At 40.1% G+C, this 14292-nt stretch overlaps 1 pseudogene; it reads left to right on the top strand.

The window, feature by feature from the left end:
• The window catches only part of LOC121394131, an 88705-nt pseudogene that overhangs the window by 56767 nt on the left and 17646 nt on the right, over positions 1 to 14292 (top strand).

Genomic DNA, 14292 nt, shown 5'->3' with positions numbered 1-14292 from the left:
TCATGTTAGTGTTTATCTGATTCCTCTAGGTCTCTTTTGCTGGTTTAGATTTTCACCAAATGGGGGATGTGTTCGGGCTCAATGGACACATTATGCAAACTCTCGTTCCTGAAGGTAGAAGTGCCACATTAAATTGATTTTGATTGGTCATTCCATTGGATGTTACATAATACTGGAGATGATGAAGAGAGCTGCAGACCTTAAGGTATGTTTGTTACAGTGAGATATTGATAAAGGTGATGGACAGTATGAACTAGAGCAGTGACCCCAACCAGTGGCTCCTGAGCTACATGTTGCTCACCAACCTTTGGATGTTGCTTCCAGTGGCCTCAAAGCAGGTGATTATTTTTGAATTCCTGGCTTGGCGGCAAATTTTGGTTGTATAAAAAACATTGTACTGACAAACAGAGCCTCCTGTAGGCTGCCAGTCTAAATAGGGGCTAACAATCACAGCTCATATTTGGCACCCCAGATATTTTTTGCGTGCTTGTGTTGCTCCTCAACTTTTTTTACATTTGAATATGGCTCATGGCTAAAAAAGGTTGGGAACCCCTGAACTAGAGTGATTATACAGTGGACTGCAGTAACTTCTTCTAAGTAAGTTGCTGATGTCAATCTATCCTCTTTTGCCTTTCACCTACCTTAGTCTAAAGCCAACCATCTAGCCATCACTAACTAGGCCTGCGCCTGGGACATCACTTACGTCCTTGCATATAAACTGATAAAATACTTGGCATAAGATAGCAACCATAGTTACTATACTGTTTAGGGTGAATTATGTATAATTTAATTTTACTATGTCTAGTTTATAAGTAAAATTAAAACAAAAATCAGTGGCATTTTTGTCAAATAAAATTGGCCCCCTTTTGGGGAACTTTTAGCCATTCGACGACTATTCTTTTTTTATCCAGCATCATTTCTGCATTCAGAGCGCAGCCTTGTACTTTTTCCAGTTTAGTATAATTGTTTATAAACCAACCAAGTTGTATTTAATCAGTTTACACCTGACTTGACAAATTGAAATCAGTTGTTGTAGAGATCCCTCCCACCCCCTAAACCCACCAAAATATCAGCATTTTAAAAAAAACCTCAGGAAAAATAACGCAGTTCTTGTGTGGCTAATGTGTTTTTAGAACAAGGTCTGTGTCTTAGTCTGACAATAGATAATGTTTCATTAAACCAGAGTGTTGTGCAACCTCTTTATTACTGCCAATAAATGTTAACTTCTGCCTTGGATAACATATGAAATGGAATAATTAGAAACGGGTGTTCAGATATTGCTTTTTTTAACCTATGTTGCGTTCCACAAATGTTTACTAGTTTATATTGGATAAACGCAACTCCTCAGGAAATAAATATTGAAATATATTTATAGAAATAAACTGCAGTCTTCTTTGGTTTTGAGGGTCACAGACCCACCAGCAAGTGCCATTCTTCTCCTTCACCATTAGCTTAAGGGGACCTTTCACCTTAAGAAATAATTACAAATTCTTTTGTATCATGTCAGTTGAGCAACATATGAGGAACGCCATGACATCTATGAATTGCTAAATGGAAAGTGAAAGTAATTAAATGCTTCAGACATGGAGACGGGGCAGGTAATATCTGATTGATAGCTCAGATAATTAAACACCTTTATAACAGGTATGGATGTTTTAATGAAAAAATTGAGTTGAGTTGATGTGCAAAGTCTGGTTAGTCATGTTCACATACAAAGAAGAATTCTGAATATGTTTGCAGTTGGCTTGGAGTCTTCTGGACTTATTGGCTAGGGGTTTCACCTACATTCTCTGCTCTCTCTGTCCTCCTGTTTATGAAGGAACGTACTCATTTATAAACTCAACTATTGCTGCGGCACAGTTGTGCAAACTACAGGGGAATGCCTATGCTAGTATAAATTTATGGTTTATCTCATTACAGATTTGTCAGGTATAACCATAGGTGTGAGAATGGTAGACAAGATCCTATGTGCTTTGCAATGTGGTTTTCCCATGTTAGGTGCTTATATAGAAACCTGGAATACATAACAGTGCATAATAAGCGGTTTAATAATGAAGAAAGAAAGCAGAATCAGCATAAGGTGCAAAACTGTGAAACAGGCCTGTGGTGGAGAAAAGCAACAGGCTGAGGCAAAGTCCAGTAACAGGCTGGGGGTCAGGGCTGGCAGAAGGCAGACAGAGTCCACTAGACGAACTGAAGTCTGGGCAGACAGAAGGCAACAAAATCTCAGGCCAGGGGTCAAAACCAAGAGATCAGATATTACGTAGTGATGAGCGAATCTGTGCAGTTTCACTTTGCCAAAAAATGTGTGAACTTACAATGAAATTCACGAAAAGGCAAAAAATTCACAAAACGCATTGACGTCAATGGGCTCCAAAATTGTTTTGAAGTGTGCCAATTTTGACGCAAGCGTCCATTTTTATATGTGCGACTATTTGATCAAAATGCATTAAAACCATATGACCAATAATTTTGACGTGTGACAATTTTTATGCCAGTTCTTATGCACCAGTTTCACTAATTAATTCGCTTGTGGTGAAATGCGGAAATTCACCGCAAATTTGTGTCTGGCGGATTTATTCACCCTTTACTAATATTAAGGATAGGTAGTGGGAAGGACTGACAAGGGTAAAGCAGGAACAAGGTTTACCCGTAACTCAAACACAAGGGGCTAGAACACAGAATGGTTTAATGATCCAGCAAAAGGGGACAGGAAGGGAGTTGCTTGAATAGCTCGTAATAACAGAATTGTTGGCAGTTGGGCTTAACAAGACTTGAGATGGAGACTGAAAGCAGCAATAAAAAAATATAGTTATAACTATAACCCTATCACCAGCAGGAGTCAGTTCCAAAAGCCTCTCTGGATTGCTAGGCCACAGCCCATTTTGGCATGTTGCAGTGGAATTATAAACACAACAAGAACCCTTTAGCAGGATATTGATCTTGTGTTCATCTTGTCCGATAGACATTGGCTGATTAAGTAGAGCTTGCTTCATTCTCCAGAAGCACAATTGGATGTGAGTATCCAATCAGAGCTCTGCCCTAAGGAATTGCAGTATATTTTTACCAAGCTGCCCAACTGCCTTATATGGGAAGTGGCTGACCTCCTACAATTCAAAAGACTGAGTGCCACCAGCTCTCAAGGGCAGCCTGGTAATAGTACGGTATTTGGGGTAATTCTAAATATAAGAGAACTAAATGTAACACATTCCTAAAATGCCTAGGGGCGTGTAATGCAATGCAGCACTTATTCTTGACACCCTGTTTCCCATTTAAACTGTCGATTTACTAGGTTGCGGGTGGTACTGTAACTTGTGTTGCTTGTTTTTCACACGTTAGGTGGAATCCATGAGTTTTCCGAGAAAGGACCAAAACTGGGAGTAACAATTTGTGGTTGAGGAGAAAACAATTAGACCCTTTTTTTATACTGGTCAGTGTGGCTGGAAAAAGACGTCATACCCATTTATTTTTTTAAAAAAACAAATCAGCCTCAAGTCTGAATAGTTCATCTGGTATTCTGGTCTCGAGGGAAAAACCCCACTTTTTATGACTAGTAGCAATTACTACTATAACCACAACACTGGAAGATCTGTTCAACCCCAGATACTGGACTTTGAGTCTTAGCAACTCCTTGGATTCCATCAGATAAACATCATCGAGTCTCTACTTCTCCACTTATTGGAATGACTTCATGGTGGAAAGTTTGGTGTTTTATGTTCCTAAGGGTGATTTCTGTTTGCGGAGAAATAGGAATAAAACACCTGTACTACATATAAGGGCAAGTGACCAAAGAAGCCTGGTTCCATAGTAATGTTGGCTGCCTGTTGTTTATACTATTTACATAACATACTACATTTGAGTTCATTTAAAAATGGTTAAAGGACAATGAGCTTTTTATGGAGGGCACAGTTTGGTGGCCGTACAGAGGCAGATTTAAGTCCTTTAAACCAATTTGACAGCTTATCTGCCCATGTATAAGGCCCTTCGACCAGCCCATCTGACCGATATCTTGCCAAAAATCAGCCAGATGTTGATTGGGCAGGTTTGATTTTCAGCACAGAGTTCTTTGTCTGGCTAATTTTATTTATTTACAAATTTGGCAATGTGAATGTAGAGTTGATTAAACCAGGGCCTCAGGTGACCAATTTACCATGATAAATGCTATTTCCTCTACGCTGAGCACTAATATATAATACACAAGACCCACGAATATTCTGGGTATCTATAAAATGTATCCTTATAGCCGGTGCTTAGTTATCATTTATAATTGGTGCATAGTGATATATTTTCTTTCACAAGATTTCGGTCCCAAACTATGTTGGTGGGGCAGACCTTGGCTTGAGCCATTAGATTATATTTGCCCGAAGTTTGGCCGTCTTCTGGCTGTGGTCCTTCCAAGGATAACACACTATGGATCAAGGGGTGACCATGTGGTAGAACCAGCTTTTTCTAAAGCAATGTAAGTTCTCTACTTCGAGTTCCTCCAGGGTAGGCAGGTTTTGGAAATTTCATTTGGGAACAGTGAAAGTTCTCTCCATGGGGAGGAGGCTATGGAAGATGTGCCAGACAATTTTAGAGGGTAATAAGGTAGACTTGGGAGACTGTGATATACTGCAGAACTGACACAATACAATATATTCAATAGACTCTAAAATTTAATCTGGGATTCTTCTGCTTTTTCTGTTAATTCTTAAAGGGATTTATTGTTCAACGTTCAAGGCGAGTGGGTTTAAAAGACACAGGTTGCTCTCCAGCCTGAAAGTAAGTGATAAAGAATAGGATATAGCGCTGTGCAAATCCGCCCGCAATTAATCACTCTGTGCTCAGAAGAGACAGAGACTGAATGTGCGGGGGTGAAAGGTAACACTATATTTAAATCAATATAAAACAGAAAATGTGAGACAAATTAAGAGATTACAGGGAACAATAACTCAGAGAAATGCTTAACTTGGCACTGTGAAGGGAAGGTTTTGTTTAACCTCCTCGACCTTTTTATGATGCCGATGAGTAGGGTCAAGAGGGACATAGTGAAAGCGCCTGGTTTGGGAGCCTGGGGCAAAATCCCATACTTTGCTCTGGGAAGGACTCTGCTTCTCTTTCTCTGGATCCTCTAGTAACACCAAAGTTTGACAACTCCAAGTGCCTCCAATCTGTGCCCCCGGAGGTTTCAACTTCACCTTACCATTAACTTTGATTGGCTGGTTTACACATTTTTGGAGGAAAAAAAAATCATTCTGAAACCCAACCTTTTTCCTGTTCTGTCATCACACAAAAAAAATGTACCAAAATATATTGCATTACAAATGTATTGTTTGCTGTTATGTAGGGAATAATATACCCAATTGTAAAATATTAGGATAATAGAAGTCACTGAGGGGTCCTGTGACCATATAAAGGCACAAGGCTGCAGGCTGAGTTATACAGGGAACTCTGAGTATCACTCATGTATTATAAGGGATAATGTACCCCCTACTGTAAATGATAAGGATATTAGAAGTCACTGAGGGGTTACCTGACCATATAAAGACTCAAGGCTGCAGGCTGTTATACAGGGAACTCTGAGTATCACTCATGTATTATAAGGGATAATTTACCCCCTACTGTAAATGATAAGGATATTAGAAGTCACTGAGGGGTCCTGTGACCATATAAAGGCACAAGGCTGCAGGCTGAGTTATACAGGGAACTCTGAGTATCACTCATGTATTATAAGGGATAATGTACCTCCAACTGTAAATGATAAGGATATTAGAAGTCACTGAGGGGTTGTTCTGTGACCATATAAAGGCACAAGGCTGCAGGCTGAGTTATACAGGGAACTCTGAGTATCACTCGTGTATTATAAGGGATAATGTACCCCCTACTGTAACTGATAAGGATATTAGAAGTAACTGAGGGGTTGTTCTGTGACCATATAAAGGCACAAGGCTGCAGGCTGAGTTATACATGGAACTCTGAGTATCACTCATGTATTATAAGGGATTATGTACCCCCTACTATAACTGATAAGGATATTAGAAGACACTGAGGGGTTGTTCTGTGACCATATAAAGGCACAAGGCTGAAGGCTGAGTTATACAAGGAACTCTGAGTATCACTCATGTATTATAAGGGATAATGTGCCCCCTACTGTAACTGATAAGGATATTAGAAGTCACTGAGGGGTTCTGTGACCATATAAAGGCACAAGGCTGCAGGCTGAGTTATACAGGGAACTCTGAGTATCACTCATGTATTATAAGGGATAAAGTACCCCCTACTGTAAATGATAAGGATATTAGAAGTCACTGAGGGGTTGTTCTGTGACCATATAAAGGCACAAGGCTGCAGGCTGAGTTATACAGGGAACTCTGAGTATCATTCATTTTGGATGTATATATATCCCCTACTGTAAATTATGAGGATTATTTTAAAGCCATTGAGCAATGCTGACTAGTGATGGGTGAATTTGGGGCGTTTTGCTTTGCTGAAAAATTAGCGAAATTCGGGAAACAGCAAAACTTTAGTGAAACGGTGTCGGCTTCTCGTTTTTGACGCAGGATCTGTTTTCTTTGACGCTGGCGAATAAATTCGCCCATCACTAATGATGACATTGATGTGTTAATATAGCTGTAACCTCCATTGTGGACACAGGGAATCACAGCAACTCTAGCCTAGCTCTACCTGCTAGTTTAGTGGCTGGTTCAGGTGGTGGGGCAGTTCCACTTACAGAACTAAGAACTTGAGAATGTAGTCTATCTGTAGCTACATTACTTACGTCACGCAGGTTGAGCAAACTACAGTCAATGACATGAGAACATATTGAAACTGATTAATGTCCGTGGGTAACCAGCAGAATCAGCACGTTGGAGCATTCGCATCTCAAAAATCAGGAGCCACCTGTAAAAGCAACAGCAGCTAAATATATGTCAGCCGTGTCTGATTGGCCGGCAGCTCATACGCTCGTCTTCTTGTTGCCGTTGGTGGATTTTGGGAGGAAAATTCCTGCATTCACCTTTTTGTTCACACCTGTACCCATACAGTGATCAAGGTAGTCCTGCTCATGGGGAGCACGTGCAGAAGACAGAGGGGCCTGATTTATGCCCATAGGGTGGAATAAATTCGCAAAAATTCAGCAAATACATATTCCTCCCACCTCCAAACATACAGGAAGGTTAATTGGTTCCTGGAAAAGTTGATAGCACAGGGGGGCCCAGGACTTCCTTACAAGTGACAAGCTGTTTAACGAGTTTTTCTTTAAAAACATAAGTGACAGGAGATTGAACGTGAGAGCTCTGAAAACATTTACCCCCTTTACCTGGGACTGACCTTCTATACAAGTGTAACTGTTTATTTGATGTGCACCAGAAAAGTCTTAGCTCTGTTATTGGCCAATCAGTAGGGCTACTTGTATCTTTATGTTGGCACGGAGAGAGGTTGCAGAATGTAGATATTGACACAGCTCTTGCTTCGTGACTTGTAAATTACTAAAACGCAAGGGGAATTATCAGTACTGGGCTGGAGATCAAGAAATGTCAAATATCAAATATATATATATACTGTATAAGTGGAGGAAAAAAAGATGGCACTGTAGCAATAGTCAATTTCAATACTGTTTTTTGAAAGGCAAGTGTAGGGTATTGCTGACTTATCCAGGTACAGTGGTGTGAAAAACTATTTGCCCCCTTCCTGATTTCTTATTCTTTTGCATGTTTGTCACACAAAATGTTTCTGATCATCAAACACATTTAACTATTAGTCAAAGACAACACAAGTAAACACAAAATGCAGTTTTTAAATGAGGGTTTTTATTATTTAGGGAGAAAAGAAATCCAAACCTGTGTGAAAAAGTAATTGCCCCCTGAACCTAATAACTGGTTGGGCCACCCTTAGCAGCAATAACTGCAATCAAGCGTTTGCGATAACTTGCAACGAGTCTTTTACAGCGCTCTGGAGGAATTTTGGCCCACTCATCCTTGCAGAATTGTTGTAATTCAGCTTTATTTGAGGGTTTTCTAGCATGAACCGCCTTTCTAAGGTCATGCCACAACATCTCAATAGGATTCAGGTCAGGACTTTGACTAGGCCACTCCAAAGTCTTCATTTTGTTTTTCTTCAGCCATTCAGAGGTGGATTTGCTGGTGTGTTTTGGGTCATTGTCCTGCTGCAGCACCCAAGATCGCTTCAGCTTGAGTTGACGAACAGATGGCCGGACATTCTCCTTCAGGATTTTTTGGTAGACAGTAGAATTCATGGTTCCATCTATCACAGCAAGTCTTCCAGGTCCTGAAGCAGAAAAACAACCCCAGACCATCACACTACCACCACCATATTTTACTGTTGGTATGATGTTCTTTTTCTGAAATGCTGTGTTATTTTTACACCAGATGTAACGGGACGCGCACCTTCCAAAAAGTTCAACTTTTGTCTCGTCGGTCCACAAGGTATTTTCCCAAAAGTCTTGGCAATCATTGAGATGTTTTTTTAGCAAAATTGAGACGAGCCTTAATGTTCTTTTTGCTTAAAAGTGGTTTGCGCCTTGGAAATGTGCCATGCAGAGGCCGTTTTTGCCCAGTCTCTTTCTTATGGTGGAGTCGTGAACACTGACCTTAATTGAGGCAAGTGAGTCCTGCAGTTCTTTAGATGTTGTCCTGGGGTCTTTTGTGGCCTCTCGGATGAGTTGTCTCTGCACTCTTGGGGTAATTTTGGTCGGCCGGCCACTCCTGGGAAGGTTCACCACTGTTCCATGTTTTTGCCATTTGTGGATAATGGCTCTCACTGTGGTTCGCTGGAGTCCCAAAGCTTTAGAAATGGCTTTATAACCTTTGAAATTGAACTCAGGTGTGATAAACCACAGTTAAGTTATTTTTTAACAAGGGGGCAATCACTTTTTCACACAGGCCCATGTAGATTTGGAGTTTTTTTTCTCCCTAATAACGTAAACCTTCATTTAAAAACTGCATTTTGTGTTCAATTATGTTATCTTTGACTAATAGTTAACGGTTTTTGATGAGCAGAAACATTTAAGTGTGACAAACATGCAAAAGAATAAGAAATCAGGAAGGGGGCAAATAGTTTTTCACACCACTGTAGATGTTCTCAGGTTTGCAGGGTCATTAAACTTTATCCAGAGCAAAAGTTAAAGAACACTAAGGGGTGCAAGAAGCAAACAGCAGCATCAGGAGGTGCAGAAAAGCCCTGTCCTGGACACTTGTCACAAGGCAGGCACTAAAGACAGGTCGCCAATCCATAAAGGGATGGTTCACCTTCAAGGTTACTTTTAATATGTTATAAAATGGCTAATTCTAAGAAACTTTTCAAGCGGCCTTCATTTTTTACCTTTTATAGTTTTTGAATTATGTGTTTGCTTTTTTTCAATGACCCCATGTAAAAAACAAATTCTCTATAAGGCTACAAATGTATTGTTATTGCTACTTTTTATTACTCATCTTTGTAATCAGTCCCTCTCCTATTCATATTCTTGCCCCTTATTCAAATCAATGCATGGTTGCTAGGGGAATTTGCACCCGTCTCCGTCATACTAAAAGTTAATTTAAAGGTGAACAATCCCTTTACCTTTGGCAGGGGGTGGGAGCAGTGGCTTAGCTAGTTGTGGCGTCACCCAGATGTGCAAATATACCCCGCCCTTCAGAATCCTGCCCAAAAAATTCCAACCTGACACCTGCTTTTCAGGCCCCAAGGGGGGTGTAGGTGCATCAGGCCTGATAGTTATGGGGGGAAGGGAATAATTTTTATAGAGGTTTTCTCCCATAGGACTGAAAGCACTTTTAGGGTGGTGACACACGAGGCTACTGGGGGAGATTAGTTGCCCAGCATCAAATTGCCTCTTCTTCGGGCGACTAATCTTCCCTAAATGACTAGAATGTAAATTGATGGCGGGATGGCACTTGGAACGATTCGTTTTCCGAAGCCATCCAAAGTTGCATCACGAGGAAACTTTGGGAAATGAAGTGTCACGAGTGCCATCCCGCCAGTGATTTACATTCTAGTCGGTCGGAAAGCATTTAGGGGAGGTAAGTCACCCGAAAAAAAGGTAATTTGTCACTGAGCAACTAATCTCCCCTAGTAGCCTCGTGTGTCACCACCCTTACAGCAAGCAATGCAGCTGTTACAGGCACAGTTAGTAGCCTGGACATTAAGTGACTTGTCCAGGGTCACAAAGAGTTGTCACAGGGAATCGAACCAGGGTCTCTAGCTTGAGATACCACATTAAAGTCTGATCGCTTAACCTCTAGACCAAATCCTCCTCCTCCACCATTGGATGGGAGGTCAGATGCCTATGTGCCTCCACCCAACCCTCAGCAATACATCGCTAATGTGCTCTGAAACACAATGCAGAAACCTACAGCAATTTCTACACATCAAAACGTAGTGTGCAAAGAACGAAACTATTTGAGATTGTGGTCTTTTTTTTTTTTGCACTTAGCAGACCGCTTTCGGTAAAGTAAGTGATCCCTGATTGTGCTGCTATTGTGTCCCAGACTGACTGACAAGAAGCTTCTATATTCAAGGAGAACTACAGCTTAAAAAACTAAATAAACTAGATGCCCCAGTAGCTCCCCATCTTCTTTTCTGCTGATTCACTGCACATGCTCTGTGCTGCTGTCACTTACTGAGCTTAGGGACCCACTCACAATATACAATACACATAGAATAGAAATGTCACAATATAAGGCTGATTAGTAATTAATACAGATAATTAATACATGGCAGCACAGAAACCAGTGCAATTAGCATCAGAATTTAATAATCAGCAAACCTGTAGCATCAGCTTATATTACAGCCAGGGAAGCTCATTTTCTGCTGGATAATTAGTGACGAGCCCTAAGCTTAGCTTCTCAACAGCCAATCAGAGCCCACTGAGCATGTGAGTGTCACAGACACTTTCCAAGATGGTGACCCCCTGTGACAAGTTTGAAGTCCTGGATCATTGCTGATATTGACAAGCTCAAACTTTAGCCTCGTGCAATAAGTTCACTATATAAAATATGTCATTTTTAACCATATTTATTTTTAGGGTTTAGTTCTCATTTAACAAGATCTAAGATGGGGAGATCCTGTGGGCAACTTTGAAGACCTAGAACAGGGCTCCCCAACTTTTTTTTACCGATGAGACACATTCAAATGTAAAAAGAGTTGGGGAGCAACACAAGCATGAAATAGTCCCTGATGGTGCCCATTAAGGGCTGTGATTGGCTATTTGGTAGCCCCTATGTGGACTGGCAGCCTACAGGAGACTCTGTCTCTGTTTTTTTATGCAACAAAAACTTGCCTCCAAGCCTGGAATTCCAAAACAAGCACCACTGGGAGCAACATCCAAGGGGTTGGTGAGCAACATGTTGCTCATGAGCTACTGGTTGGGTATCACTGGCCTAGAAGATCAATACTGTTGCTGATGTTTTCTGCTGGTACATTAAGTTCAGTATGTAGAATGCAGCATTTCTGTTCATTTTCATTTTTTCAGCTTTAATTCTCCTTTAACTCATTCATCTTCTTTATAAGAAGGCAGAAGTGGGCAAGATTTAGCAGTCCAGGGTTTTTGTAACCTACAACCTTTGGGTTGTGGCAAATCATTACCAGTGTTGACCAACCTTCATTGGTTGCTGGAGTATAGATGCAGTGGGGCCAAAGAACTAAACTTAGATACCCACAAGCCTACGAAAGAAGTCTCACATTAGGGGCCTTATTTGTCAAAATCGGAATATTTCTGATTATTGTCAGTAAAAAAGTCAGACCAAACTAGAATCCACGATTGGACTTTATTTAATATTAAAAAATCACTATTTAATCTAGAGATGCACCGAATCCACTATTGCATATGCAAATTAGGGGTGGAAAGGGGAAAACATTTTTTGCTTCCTTGTTTTGTGACAAAAAGTCACGTGATTTCCCTCCCTGCCGCTAGTTTGCATATGCAAATTAGGATTCGGATTCGGTTCAGCTGGGCAGAAGGATTCAGCCGAATATGAATCCTGCTGAAAAAGGCCAAATCCTGGACGAATTCCGAACCAAATCCTGGATTCGGTGCATACCCTAATTTAATTGGATCGGGACAAGCTAGAAAAAACTGAGCAAAAATCCGAATCGTACGAGTTTTTTCCCGAATCGCTAGAATTTTTCGGATTTTTGCTGAAATGTTTATATTTTTTGTTTTTTTGCCTGAAAAGTCTGAAATAGTTGGATTTTCGAGCTAATTCCAGCGGAGACAAAAGAAACTTCCAAATAGTAAAGGGACCTCTCCCATTGACATATATGCAACTTCGGTATGTCTGAGACACCTGATTTTCAGATTTGGACTTTTTCCATCCTCGGGTATAATCAATCTAAAAAAAAAAATGGATTTTATAGTAATTTACCATGCTGACCTTAAAAAATAAACCCCCTTAAATGTTTGTTAATGCAGAAAGCCTTAAGGGTAACTGTCTTTTTTTAGCTTGTTATTTCTCTCGTTACCAAGTCTCAACAAACTCATGTTTTGGTGAACTAAAGAAGCCACTCAGGTGAGTGATGAAACATTTTCAAGAAAACTCAGAAAAGTCCAGTTTCCACTTAATTCTGCTAGATACTGTATTTCCAGTAAAAGTATCTCCCCTTCAGTTTTATCACTATCCCCAAAGTGCCCCTCAGAGTTCTGACTGAGGTACATGAAGGGTTCAGCTGTGAAGCCTGTTTGTCTTGGCTCTCGTTCCATATTGCAAACCTGTAGAAACATTAAATCCCTCGGTATTTATATGAAATTAACTTAATTGATGTTGTGTTTTTCAGATCAAGAGCATCATTTGAAATATTATTTTGGGCTATATTTTTTTATTGCGTATTTAGATGCTCAGCTCAGTCCGACGTTAATGGAATTATTTGATCGGGAACATTCCATTCTGTCTGTAAATCTCATGTAATTGATTGTTGCCGTAAATTTCTTTTTTTTAACATAAATGTACTAATTTAAGGAAGGGAGGTAAACTAAAGCTCCCAGCATCTTTCAGTACCAGCTTATGAATGCTGGGGGGCATAGTTTACAGCCTTTGAATGGCCGAGAATATAATGTATATAACTTTAAGGGGCAGATTTTTTTTAACTTTTTAGTGAAAATTTGAATTTTTTTAGTGGAATCTGACTAGGGAATAGTTAAAATTCAATTTGAGTTTTTCAAAAGATTTGAATTCAATTTTCAAAATTTATCATGTACTGGCCCTTAAAGAATTCCTATTTGCCACCTTAAACCTGCTGAATCGCTGTTTTAGCTTATGGGGAACATCCTGGGATCAATTTGGAGTTGTTTGCAGCCTTCCTAAAAATCACATTTTTTTAGAGAAAAAACTTGAATCAAATTCGATTTGAATTCAAATTCAATTCAAGTTTGTGGGTGAATCCCATTCACCCAAGTTTGAAAAATTTTAATTTTTAAAAAAATTTCGATTGGTTGGTTTTTTCATGGGAGTTTATGGTCATTTTTAAAAACTTCCAGGAACTCGAAATTCGACCCTTGATAAATCTGCCCCTTAATGTTGTTCCCTATTCGACCACGTGCAATAAAGGCATTTTAAATTATATAGAAGAATGGCCTGTGGAGAAATTGGTATGATAGGAGTTGGAGCAGAGGGTGAGGGACCTTCAGCCTAAGGCATAATTGTGGAGAAACCAGTGCTAGTAATAAAGGTGTAAGCACAGTCTGATAAGAAGAACAGGGCTTAAAAGAACAGTTCAGTGTAAAAATAAAAACTGGGTAAATAGATAGGCTGTGCAAAATAAAAAATGTATCTAATATAGTTAGTTAGCCAAAAAATGTAAATATATATATAAGGCTGGAGTGACTGGATGTCTAATATCATAACCAGAACACAACTTCCTGTTTGCAGCTCTCTAACTCTGTGTTAGTCAGCCACTTGAAGGGGGGCCACATGGGACATAACTGTTCAGTGACTTTGTAATTGATCCTCAGCATTCAGCTCAGATTCAAAATCAACAGTGACCCGCCCTCAAGTCACTGATTGGTTACTGACTGGGAACCAATCAGTGGAAACCAAGAGAGCTAAAAAGCAGGAAGTGGTCTGGCTATTATGTTAGACATCCAGTCACTCGAGCCTTTATACATAGTGATGGGCGAATTTTGCTTCGCCGCGATATTTCCAGCAAAACTGGAGCAAAATTTGCCAAATGCAGATTTTGAGGTCGGCGTCAATTCGCCAATTCAAAGTTGAAGTTAAGGTCAATGGGGCAAATTCACTAACCTCCAGAAATTCGCCAGCGATGGCTTTGCTTACATCTCCACACTTTGTGAGGTGAAAATTCGGC

This window comes from Xenopus laevis, chromosome 5S (assembly GCF_017654675.1).
Source record: "Xenopus laevis strain J_2021 chromosome 5S, Xenopus_laevis_v10.1, whole genome shotgun sequence".
Taxonomy (NCBI): Eukaryota; Metazoa; Chordata; class Amphibia; order Anura; family Pipidae; genus Xenopus; species Xenopus laevis.
This window is presented reverse-complemented; position numbering and strand designations above follow the sequence as displayed.